General features: G+C 46.4%; 1 protein-coding gene across 1 annotated transcript in view; it reads right to left on the bottom strand.

The window, feature by feature from the left end:
* Nucleotides 1-11,005, bottom strand: part of Epb41l2 (erythrocyte membrane protein band 4.1 like 2) — a 162,922-nt gene extending 151,917 nt beyond the window's left edge. Inside the window, exon 1 of the mRNA XM_032894906.1 lies at nt 10,880-11,005. The gene's annotated coding sequence lies outside the window, so the exon portion shown is untranslated. The remainder of the gene's footprint in view (nt 1-10,879) is intronic.
* Between the last annotated feature and the right edge of the window lie 1,292 nt (nt 11,006-12,297).

The raw sequence follows: 12,297 nt of genomic DNA, 5'->3' as shown, positions 1-12,297 counted from the left end.
AAGCCTCAGTCAGTAACCATGATCAATCCCCAGGCACCCACACCAACCCAGCACAGGGAGACAGGGGGATCCCTACAGCACCCTGGTCAGTGTCCCCGTCCACAAAGTAAACAACTCCTGAGAACACCTAAGGCTCACCTCTGCGTCCATGTGCACAGATGTAGACCTGCACACTTGTGCACACTCACATGCATGTACACACACACACACACACACACACACACACGGAACGGAAAGACTGTTTTATGTTTGAGCTTAACTGCAGGAACTGTAGAGCTTCCAACGCATCTGGACTAAAGGCGGATACCAAGAACGCCAGACGAACGAGACAAAAAGCAAAACCGTCTCCAGGATTAGACATAGAAATACTGCTTAGAGGAATTTTACAGGCATAATCAAAGCGTACTACACGGCTCATCTTTCTAAATTAGAGAATGGGAAAGAAGAGAGTAAGTCTTATGAGACTAAAACAAGCTAAGTCTAACCAAAATGGAAAGTAAGTAGCTCTACCATTCACACGTACAAGAGACTGGAGTGGAGAGACATCCGCAGGACTGCAGAGGCTTCTCGAGCGTCCCCACAGTGAAACATCAACTAAAACAACTCCTGATGCACAAAAATACCTCCACACCAGCCGAGGAAACCACAGGGGCTGCTGAATGTCTGTGGAACCAAGTTCTTCACTCCCAGCATGTCCCTTAAAAAATACAAAAGATTTAACAAATAATAAAACGAAAAGTATTTTATCATTTTCTTCAAGTCAAGAAACTGTTGTGAAAATATAAAAAATAAGAAAGGGGCCATCCCACAAGAAACAAGAGAGTTGTGTTTCTTAGAGACCAAACGCACCAAAAAACAAATTCAGAAATATTGAAAAGTAGTGGCCGTTGGGGAGCTGACAGTCGTTAGGGTTTGGGCAGTGCCTACCCACTGTTTCCCTTGTTTCCCTACAGCGCGCCTGATGTTCTAAATCATGCCAAGGTACTCTAGGGAGTCCCACTTCCACTGTAAATTAAATAGTGAAAGTGTGAAAGCCCATGAAGGGAAAGGCTGCTTAGGAGAGGGGGAAAGCCACACTTTATTTTTATACTTTACAGTCTGGCACGTTTTGCTAACGTCGGGAAAGCAGAGGAAAAGCATGAACGGCAAAGCGGAGGTCATTCTCCACTGGAGTAGGAGGTCAGCTCTGTGGTGCACGTGCAGAGCATGCGGCCCTGCCTCAACCACAGTGAGTAAGAATTGCACAATCCGGCAGTGCTCAGCCGTGGGACACTTGTCACTCAGGGCTTCAAGATCACGAGGTAGGGAGGAAATGAGGGGGCACAAAGCCAAGCAGGAACGCAAGCCTATCTCCTATGAAAGCCAGATGCTGAAGATGCCAACAGCCTCCAGAACGAAGCCCAGTTCTTAGGCACAACATCGAATAACTACCAGCCCCAGTGGGCAAAACTAACATTCAACAACACACGCGCTGGATGCCATGAGTAAGTCAACCTTGACCTCCATCTGTACAGTGAACTGCACAGCATACCAACATGTCTTCCTCCCTGCTGGCTTGGCTTTCTGGGGCTTGCTTCTCTCTTTCCTTTCTAACACTGTTATTAACTGAGGATGATGCTGCCCTTGATTATGTACACACAGAAAGAAGGCAGCCCCTAAGACGGAATGAACCCATCTGTGCTGGGACAGCACCAAAAGCTTGAGGGCCACAGACCTGGACTATGGCTCAGTGGTAAAGGTGCTTGCAACCAAGCCTGAGGGTCTGGGTTCAACCCTGAAACCCACAAGCTGTGCCACCAGCTGTCCTCCAACCTCCACAGTGCTCCGTGGTACGCACAAGCCTACACGCGTAAACATAAACCCACACACAAAACGAAGGTAAAATCAAAATTGAATAAAAGGTATTAAATAAAAGCCTACACCTATGGAACAATCTCACAGAAATAGGAAAGAGGGGGAACGAATGGGGCCTTTTTTCTAGATCTAATTACAGATCCAAGGGAACAGGAATACGTTACCTACACCACAGGGATGAGAAAACAAAACCCACACTGTGCTTAGCACACATGACAATTAATTATGCTTCTTCAACAAAATACACTGAAAGAAATAAGAAATGGATAACTAAAGGCCATAAAGACAAAGTATATGTACAAATCTTAATCGTATCTTCATACAAACTTTGACCTTGAAGGACTAGAAAAATCAATGTCTCAGAGCACTTGCTACTCATGCAGAGAACCCAGGTTCCACTCCCAGTACCCACAGTGGGCCACTAACTGTCTGTAACTCGAGTTCAGGGGATCCAACACCCTCTTCTGGCCTCCACAAGGACCAGAACACATGAGGTACAGACATACGTGCAGGTGAAACATTCATACACATACAACAAATGTTTTAAAAATGACACTGATTAAGTTGACACTTAGCTAGTTGGGTATGGTGGGTACACACCTCTAATCTCAAAGCTGACTCAGGAAGCAGACGATCACAAGTTCAAGGCCAACTTGGGCTACATAAACGAATGTGAGGCCAGACTGAACTACAAAAAGAAATTTGAAGCCTGTAAGGGCTACACAGTGAGCCTCTGTCGAAAAGCCTCCCACTTAAAGAACTGGCACTTAAGAACACCAGAGACCATGGGGCTGAGAGATGGCTTGGCAGTTGGGAGAATTTACTGCTCTTACACAGCACCTCAGTTTGGATCACAGAGACTAAATGAGGCGGCACACAATCGCCTGTACCTCCAAGCTCCAGGGCACTTTCACAATGTCTTCTGGCCCCCAAAGACCCCCACAAGCACTGTGAGCACACTAGCAGGCAGGCACACACGCAAACGTGCACTTAAATACAAACCGAGTTTGAAAAGAAAAAAATAAGGAATCAAGACTTTAAAGCTGACAGACAACTTGGTAGCTTTAAGAAACGTCCAGTGTAATGATGGTATTCCAATTAACATTATAAAAGTGTTCTGTCATCCAAAACTGAAAATGAAACGAGAATCACAACTAAAACAGCACTTAAGTTTTTCCAGGGCTGCAACAGAAGCTCCACAGGTAGAGTTTATGGGGTCCTACGTTTGACTCCAGCACCACATAAATCAGGGCTGGTGGCTTGTGAAGCCCTGGATTCTCGATGCTTGAAAGGTGGAAGCAGGAGGAGGAACAGAGGCTCATGCTCACCCTAGTCTACGTGGCAAGCCTGGGATACATGAGACCTCGTCTCAAAAAGAGTTGGCTTTGAAAATGTAAAGATACAGAGAATAGGACTTAACCCCATATCAAGCTGCTGCCTCAAAATGTGAACTCTGGCTGCTCCGGTCTTTGACCATGACACCTGGTAATGATCAAAACTACCAAGTAACCAGATAATTAGTTCACTGTGTCCAGAGATGCAAGCGGTGGTCAGACTTGTTCTGTGAGCGTTTCTACATGGTATACATACTGCCTTCTCTAGCCTTCGTAAGTCATGTGACCCCTGTTCTTTCTCAGCATTCGAAAGGTAAAGCAGCGCTGCTTCCCCACATAAGCCTCCGCCTCCTCTCTTCTCTCCCAAACACTGCATTTCCTGAGACCACACAGCAAACTGCTGTACAGACTGCTTCACAGCCGGAACCGAGGGGCTGGTGCAACACGAAACAGAAAGGATGAACTGAAAAGCATCACTTTAAAACGCCAGCTAACGTCTAAATCAGGCACGGTGGTGGGCCACTGAAGTCTGAAACCACGCTTTAGAGAATGAAGCAAACTGGTTACCAGTGAGTGCGGAAGTCTAGAACCAAACCGTACAGTTCCATACGTCATTACTGAGGGCTTACTGCACAGTGGACGTGGATCAACCGTGACCCTGATGGTGACCCAAAAGCCCCTTCACAGAGGGAACGGCCCAACGGGAAGGAAAGTCCTACTGTAAGCCACACTACTCACTGTACGCCTCACCTGCTGTCACCTTCACCTGCTGTTAAATAAGTGGAGAATAAATCTAACAGTTGGCTCACACGATGCAACTGAAGCAGTCTAGAGAAGAGTTCCTTAGCCTGTGGGTGGAGATCCAGAGCCTGCACGTCAGATATTTACATTACGATTCATAACAATAGCATAATTACAGTTAGGAAGTAGCAACAAGATAATTTTGTGGCTGGGGGTCACCACAGCATGAGGAGCTGTGTTAAGGGGTCACAGCGCTAGGAAGGTTGAGAACTGCTCTAGAGGTAACATGAAAGGGAAATGGGGAGCTGCAACTGAGGCATTATCAAAAAGTATGCAAGCTCTGTCTGGCTGACGGTCCTTCCAGTCGAGGCGAATGGAACCAGAAGTACCGCAATCCTCCAAGCTTCCCACCCAAATAAAAGTATTTATATTAGAATTCTGGTTTCATAATACTGGCAGATAGTTTAAAACTAAACACTACACTGGGGGAATATATGTCTGCAGGTTTATTTCACACATAATACAAGGTACTGGATCTAATAAAGGTTACGTTTTAGTGGTCATTTGCCAGAGTTTTAACAACCAGTAAAACACCCACTTACTATGAGCCTTATTTCAACAACCTTGCTTCAAGCTACAGGGAAAAGAAGTTGTTAGACAGCATGTGCACACTTCGCTCTCAGGATCTGTTACCGCTAGCAACAACACAGAGAGACTACACTCTCCCCAGACTGTTCAAACCGGATCCCAAGGGCTTCAACACATACATGGATGGCACTTTGTGCATTGTTTTAAAAAAAAGGGCGGGGAAGCAAGATTAAGTTGATAGTTTTGAAAAAGTTTAAAAATATAAAGATACTGTGCTAAAAATAGTTTTTAACAGGCATTCAAAGCACAAAGAATCCCAGCCCCATATCAGACTCTGCTTCCACACAGATAACTGGTTCCTGACTGCAGAAAATGTGCTTACCACAAGCCACACACTAGCTCTTTTCATAGCCGAACAAACAACGCTCACAGATGCCAGGCACTACGTGAAGCATTTTAGAACCACTGGCTTATTTAATTCTCATATCACTCTGTGAAATAGGTATGATTTTCTCTCTCTCTCTCTCTCTCTCTCTCTCTCTCTCTCTCTCTCTCACACACACACACACACACACACACACCCCATTAAAGAAATGGCTTTGTAAAATATTTTGCCCAAAGTCCCTGGCAGAATGACAGCCTAGCCAACATGGACATGTTAGTGGCCTTCTCGAATACAGCTCTGCCCCAAGAAACGTCTAAGGAAACAAAAGCAGTCCGCTAAGCTCGCAGGTAACAGTGCAGGTGGCTACGGTTGTGTATCAGAATTGAGTTTCGCCTGGACAACAGCACAAGGGGATCCACTGAAGAATCCAACGGAGAGGAACTAAGAACAGCCGGGCAGGGGAGGAGAGACAGCAGTGCTGACGTACAACTGTACCACAGGAAGAGAAGGGGGCAGCGTCTCTGAAGACTTGGACTTCCTAATCTCCAACATTTAAGAAGTAGGTCTGGGATGCAGTCCAGCTATACAGTGTGTGTGGCCCAGGGTCAATCCCCAGCTCCACATAAATAGGATGTTCCAGGTCCTCCTCAGCCACACACCACGTTCGAGGTCAACCTTGTCTACACAAACGCTTGGCTCACACAACACTAACTATTACTTAAGATTAAGTGCTGAATTAGGTCTGCAATTCGAAACTTCTTCTGATCCCAAGTAATCTCATACTCCTCTTTTGTCTTCCTCGGTGCTGCCCTTACTACATCTTTCTTCACTCACTCAGACAGGACTCAAACACAGATAGAAGGGCTCTTCTTACCACAGCCCAGGCACGCCCCAAGCAACGTTCTCACTAAGCTCTCGAACCTCAGGCCAAGAGTGTAAATTAAATTGTCTAAGCACACTTCTGACCAAGTCTCCCCAGAATAGAGGCTGTAGGTGCGTGCGTGTGAATATTCTTAAAAAGTAACCTCTCTGGATAATGGGGAGAAAAAACAAAGAACAGTAGCAAACAAAACGACATCTGAACAGCTTCAGACTGCTGAGGTACAGACACACGCTGTAGAAGATGGTGATACAACAACGAGTGAGCTCGGCACTGCTCTAAGACCCTGATGGGGTCCCCTCCAAAGCTCACCCAGAGACCCAGAGCTCTGACTTAAAGAGCATGCCTGGTTGACAGATGAACCTATATGCCATTTTTTAGTTCATCTTAGAGGGCGCTAAATAAAAACGTGCTAAAAGTGGGGGGTGGGAGGGAGGATCAGTTATCTGAACGAAGCATTTTAGCAGCAGAACTTATGAAATTAACTCAAGGCTCATTTGAGGGGAAAAAACCAGAAGAATGTGAAGGCACTGAGAGTCTATAAAGATCTGACTTGGGAACTGAGATGACATTAAAGAAAATTAAGAAAACATCTCATTTCTTATAAAAATCCTAGTTCTAATAAATGCTAGTCCTCAAACCAGGGAAATAGCGTATAGATGATTTACCATCCGAGACATGAGAAACATCTAAACCCTACACTGATCCCAATCCTAGTCTTAACAACAAGGGACTATGTCCAGCACTTTTTTTAAGGCAAGTCCTCTTTATTATCTACATGATGTTTCTACATGAGCTATAACCGACTCTATAAAGTTGAATCAAGCTTGCAAGACACACAGCTGGAATCCTAGCAACTGGAGACAAGAGGAACAGAAGTTCAAAGCCAACCTTAGTTTTGTATGAGATAGAAGGGAATACACACACAACACCTATTTTACACATATCTGGTAAATGGGGGATCAGTAGTAGACCCATAGTAGAGTCACCATTCTAAACTGTATGGTTTTGTTGGTTTTGGTTTTTTGGAATGATGTTTGGTTGATTGGGTTTTTTTCTTTTGGGTGGTTGCTGTTGCTGTTTTTGTTGTTGTTGTTTTGCTGCTGTTGTTGTTTTGCTGTTGTTGTTTTGTTGTTCGCTTTGTTTTGTTTGGAGACAGGGCCTTTTCTACATAGCCCTGGCTGTCCTGGAATGTACAACATAGACCAAGCTGACCTTTGAACTCACAGAAATCTGCTGGCCTCTGCCTCACATGTGCTGGGATTAAAAGCATTAAAAATATACTCAAGAAGGTTGGAAAGACTGCTCAGCAGTTGAGAGCACTTGCTGCTCTCGCAGAGAACCCAGGTTTGATTTCCATCACCCACAGGGCTTACACCTGGCCTGTAACTCCAGTTCCTACGGAACCAGCACCCTCTTTTGGTCCGTGTGGGCATCAGGCACCCACATGACAATACATACATACATGCAGGCAACATAATCACACACACAGAAGTAAACCTTTAAAAACATGCAAAAAAGGCTCAATGAATTAATTTTCTACTACTGATCCCCCATTATGTGTAAAATAGGTGTTGTGTGTGTATTCCCTTCTATCTCAGACAAAATACACGTATTTTCTAAAAGAAAAACCTACCCTCAAAAAGTTATAACTATCCGTTTTTTGTTTTTTTTTTTTTCTGGAGCTGGGGACCGAACCCAGGGCCTTGCGCTTGCTAGGCAAGCGCTCTACCACTGAGCTAAATCCCCAACCCAACTATCCGTTTTTTCAAACTGTATTAGAGATAGTCTTCTCGTTTCCTTTCCAGCTTACTTGGGACTTCTAAGCACCTAAACTACTAATAGGTGCTATGGTGGGCATGTCCTATAGCTAATGACACACAGCAGTCATTCAATCTTAGATTTTAGTTTGGGACACTGCCCAGAGAGGCGAATGATAGAAATCCTAAGAATATCAAGTTACTGGTTCATGCTAAAACATGATCCTCCCACAGGACGCTCTGCCTACAATCCGCAAAGGAATCATACACAAATTCCCTATTTATTAAGGTCTTTCAAAGACGCTAGAAATGTTTGTGTGGGAAGGGGGATAGGAACAGAGCTAAGAGTAGATTTGCTGACTCTTAAAGTTTCAGCCCTGAGATTCCAAGATTCTATGAAAGAGCAGTAAATTAGGGTTTGGCTAGTATTTGCTAACTATGGAAGCCAGAATAAACATTTACTTGAGGCTTTTAAATCTGAGAGAGTACCCAGTGGTTAGGTACAGCAACTCTAATCTGGAAAGAAAAAAAAAAAAAAAACAAGCAAATGTTTCTAAATAAAGGTGGGGTGGAGGGGACAGGCACATTTCCATAAACATTTCAGAAAAGCAACATGACAGCTGGTAGGATAGCTGGTAGGACTGATCTCTAGAAACTTCTGCTGCCATATATATATATATATATATATATATATATATATATATATATATATATAAACCAACAACTAGCAATTCATATTTTTTCAAGAATGTCTACCCACAACTATCTCAGTTCAAGGAAAGGAAAACCTGTGCTCTGCAGTGGAAACAGAAACAAAACCCAAACCTCCCACCAGGTAAAATATGAGCCCCACATTCCTAAATAATATGGCAAAGATGTAGCTTTTGCAGGTCGCTAGCCACAGCGTTAAGGGGTGACCTCCGAGAGCAGAAGTCAACGTTAAGCATGACTACACAGAATTTCGAGTTACGGAGAAAAGCTACCAATAAATAACCTTCGTCGGGGACTGCATTCTCATCGTAACTATTCTTAGCTGAATGTGTGTGGTTGGGTAGCCCACGTGGATATGGTTCTGATTTCTTAAACATCTATTTTTTACATTCTGGTCACTGGTTAGGTTTTCTAAACTTGATTCTTTAGAGCTGGCAATTTGGAAGGAGTAAACCACAGGAACATTACATTAAAAAGCAGAAGACACCAGGCTCACCAACTCAGGCCAGCTGAGCTAGGAGGCTCTGAGTCCTCACAAAAGATGGACTCCTCTAGTCCAGATTCACACATAACATGAAATGTACACAAACAAAATGTCCTAAAGCCACGTTTGCAGGGTCCTGAGGTTCCTTATTTTTCTGTCTGCCGTTATTTTGGGAGAGGTGGCGGACATCTGTTCAGATTCTTCCCAGACAGCTCCAAATGAGCTTCTCTCCAACTGGACCTAAAAGCTCGGATTTTAAAGATCCACGATCGGTTCCTGTAAAACAATCCCACAGCAGTTTGCGTTTCATAGCCAGAATACCAAACCTGTCACTGAAAAGCTACTGGGTGGTGTTAAATAATGCTTCTGACTCTTTTTAACAACCGCCCTCTAATTAAGACTTCAAGAGCTTTGAGGGTTGATAGCTCAACCCATCCACACTTTTTCCCTTGCACACGGTGCCCTACTTCTACTAGAGATAAATGACTGTAGAGCTGTTAAGACTAAGTCTTTCTTAAAGGGGGCTGTTTTCAAAGGAGAGAAACTGTCCTCTCCTATCTATTAATGAACAACCTCTAGTTCTCAACAGTTTGCCATCAAGACCACTGTTGACCTCAGTGGGCATTCTGTCCCAGAAGTGAGGAACACAGAACAGGATTAAACGGGGCAAACTTCACACCACTACTCCAACTCCTCCAGCTCCCCAAAGGGTACAAAGACCTCTGAGATTTGATGGTGGCTCTCAAACCAAATTATAGAAATGATCGATCACCCTATCCCCAACAGGTTCCATAGTCTCTCTCTCTAAAAGGTATGTCAAACTAGCAGCCTCTTGAGAGGGCTGCCGGCGCTTACCAAGATCCAGGATAACATTACAAGGCAGCTCACCAGTGGCTGCAACAGCAAACTAGAGATTTCTCATGGCAGGGGCCTGCTAACAAATTGACTAGCACAGGAAAATCTGTACAAATACTGAGACTTCAAAACCCCACCTCCCACGGCCAAGAAACGGATCAAGTTTCCCTCAAATCCAAGGGAATGTCTGACAGGGTAGTCTACAATGTTGTCAATGCAGCACTCTAAGGCAATGAGGAATACAGATATAATGTACTCCCACCAAAAAAAAAAAAAGAAAAAAAAAAGAAAGACAGAGAGAAAGGGCTGAAGAAAAAAGAGTGGACAAAAATGAGACCTTTTTTGTTTTGTTTCTTTGCTAATCACAGAAACAAGAACATACTGCCCTACACACCCCACATTTCATATGCAACAAAGTTCAAGAAACAGAGAGAATCTTCATTCCCAAAGGAGGAAATATCTGTACAACTCCCCTAGGTGCCACCTTGCCTACCTACCACTCACCCAAGGACCTTAAAAAATCAGGAACAGCTGTTCGGGTGACAGATTTACTCATTTTGAAAGGAAGGCTCCACGGAGACCACTCCCCAAAATAAGACACTGGGGAAAGGGGGCGCTCTTCTAACTTCACCCCAAATAAACAAAACTTGGCCCCGCCTGAGGCTGGCGTCTGGGGACACTTAATGACTAACGTCCACCGCAGACGTCTGGGGTTGAGATTAGGGGTCCCGGGACGCCAACATTAACGCCACCGACTCCGTTATTTCGTCCTCGTAGCCCCTTGCCCTGCAGTTCATCTAAATTGTTCCCACCCCTCGGCTGCCAGCGCCCAAGAAAAGGAAGCCATCGGGGTCGGGTGGCCTGGTGTCCCGGCTGGAAGACTCGCCGCAGAAAACGTGAGAGCGTGCCCACAGCTCCAGACCTCATAGCCCGCAGCGGGGGCGAAGGGTCGCCCGCGTGGGCCCGACCCACGGCGCGCGTGCCGCTGGTGCGGCGCCCTCCCGCCACGACTCCCGCAGAGCCCACGCGCGCTGCGGGCTCGCGTCCGGCGACCCCCGAGGGGGAGGACGCAGCAAGCGCCCCCCCGCACCCGGGATGGAGCCGCAGGGCCCGGGCGCGTGAGCCCGGGGAAAGCGCCGCAGTCCTCCGCGGGGAGGGAGCGAGAAGGGCCAGCAGCCGCCCCCTCCCCCGCCCGGATGGCCGTCCCGGCTTCCTGCCGGGGTCGGCTTCCCGCCTGCAGCGTGTCGGGACGCCGCCCGCCACCCCGCGGCCCGCTCGCCTCCTTACCCGGACACCGCCCCTCTCGAGCTTGCTCGTCCCGGGGACGCGTCCCGCTCCAGCCCCGGACGCAGTCCTCCGCTCCCGCCGCCTCCACCCTCCGCCGGGTTTCAAATTGAAATTCCCTGGCTGGGGCCGTCAGAGAACTCGCCCCGCAAGCTCCGCCCCCTCCTGGCGGAAGCCCCGCCCCGCATCCCCCGCCCGGCACGCCCCGGGCGCGGAAACCCCCGCGGGCAGGCCACGCCCCACCGCCAAGGCCACGCCCCCGGCGCCGGCTGGCGTGGGAGGGGGGCCTTCCCGAGGGGTTCACGCGGCTCCCGGGCCCAGTGCCCCGCCGCAGGGTTGCGTTTCGCTCTCGGAGTGACCCTGGAGATAATGACAACCAGTGCACGTGTGCGAGGCGTTCTTTCTGAGAATCCTGGCCTTAAATGCCCTCTCAACTTCTAAAAGTTCTTTCTTTGGAGTGCTTTCACTAACCAAACCTTCACTGGGTGCCTATTTCGTGGTAGACGGTAGAGCAGGTCCAGGAAACCGAATAAGGAAAGCTGGGTCCCCCCTCAGTCTGCAGTGAAAGAAGTGCTTTCACTGGAAAGGCTTGAAAAGAATCCATTTATTCTTCCTGTGGGAGAGGCAGGAGAGATTGGGTAAACCCCCGTGGAGGAGAGGAGCTTTGATGCTCAGCCTTAAGAGTCAGGATTTCTCCAGACAGGATTGAGAGAACCTAGGTTGCATAGGTTGCAAAGTATAACAGGGATAAAGCAGTGTCTAAAATAAATTATACACACACACACACACACACACACACACACACACACATATTCAAATTCTGGAAAGTTTTACACACCCGCACAGATAGAGTCTCCCCCAGATCTTTTATACAATTAGACCTCAATCTTATATCTTATTTCATTTTTTCTGAGCATTGCATGTCAAACTGTCAGAGGGGCAGCCCACTGCCTCCAGCATCTGCATCCCACTCACACACCCTGCCCCCAAGTTCCTCTAGTCATTTGCTTCCTCCTACCTCTAATAAAATCTTTAGTAAGTCACCTTTGCCAATTTCTTTCCTAAACATCGTAAAATTAACGAGATCAAATTATCCGTCAGTAGCAATGCCTTTCATGTGGACAATATTTCCCAGGTAATGACACACGCTCCGATATTTTATCAGTTGGTCCTCCCTATAACTATGAAAAGAGTTGGGGAAATAAATTACTTGCTAAAATCATCCTTGTAAATAAAATTATTGCGATAATAGCTTAGCATTTGTTTTGTGTCGAGAACTTGAGTTGACTGAGTTAACTGCAGTCGACTCTCCCAGATGCTAGCTCAGTACACAAGGAAAGTTTGATAAGGTGTGTAATGCATACTAGAATCCTGTTTACATACATTTCTAGCATAAGGAAGGCAGGGAAATGGGGGTTGGT

This window comes from Rattus rattus, chromosome 2, assembly GCF_011064425.1.
Source record: "Rattus rattus isolate New Zealand chromosome 2, Rrattus_CSIRO_v1, whole genome shotgun sequence".
NCBI lineage: Eukaryota > Metazoa > Chordata > Mammalia > Rodentia > Muridae > Rattus > Rattus rattus.
The sequence above is the reverse complement of the archived record's forward strand: the minus strand, read 5'-3'. Positions and strand labels throughout refer to the sequence as shown.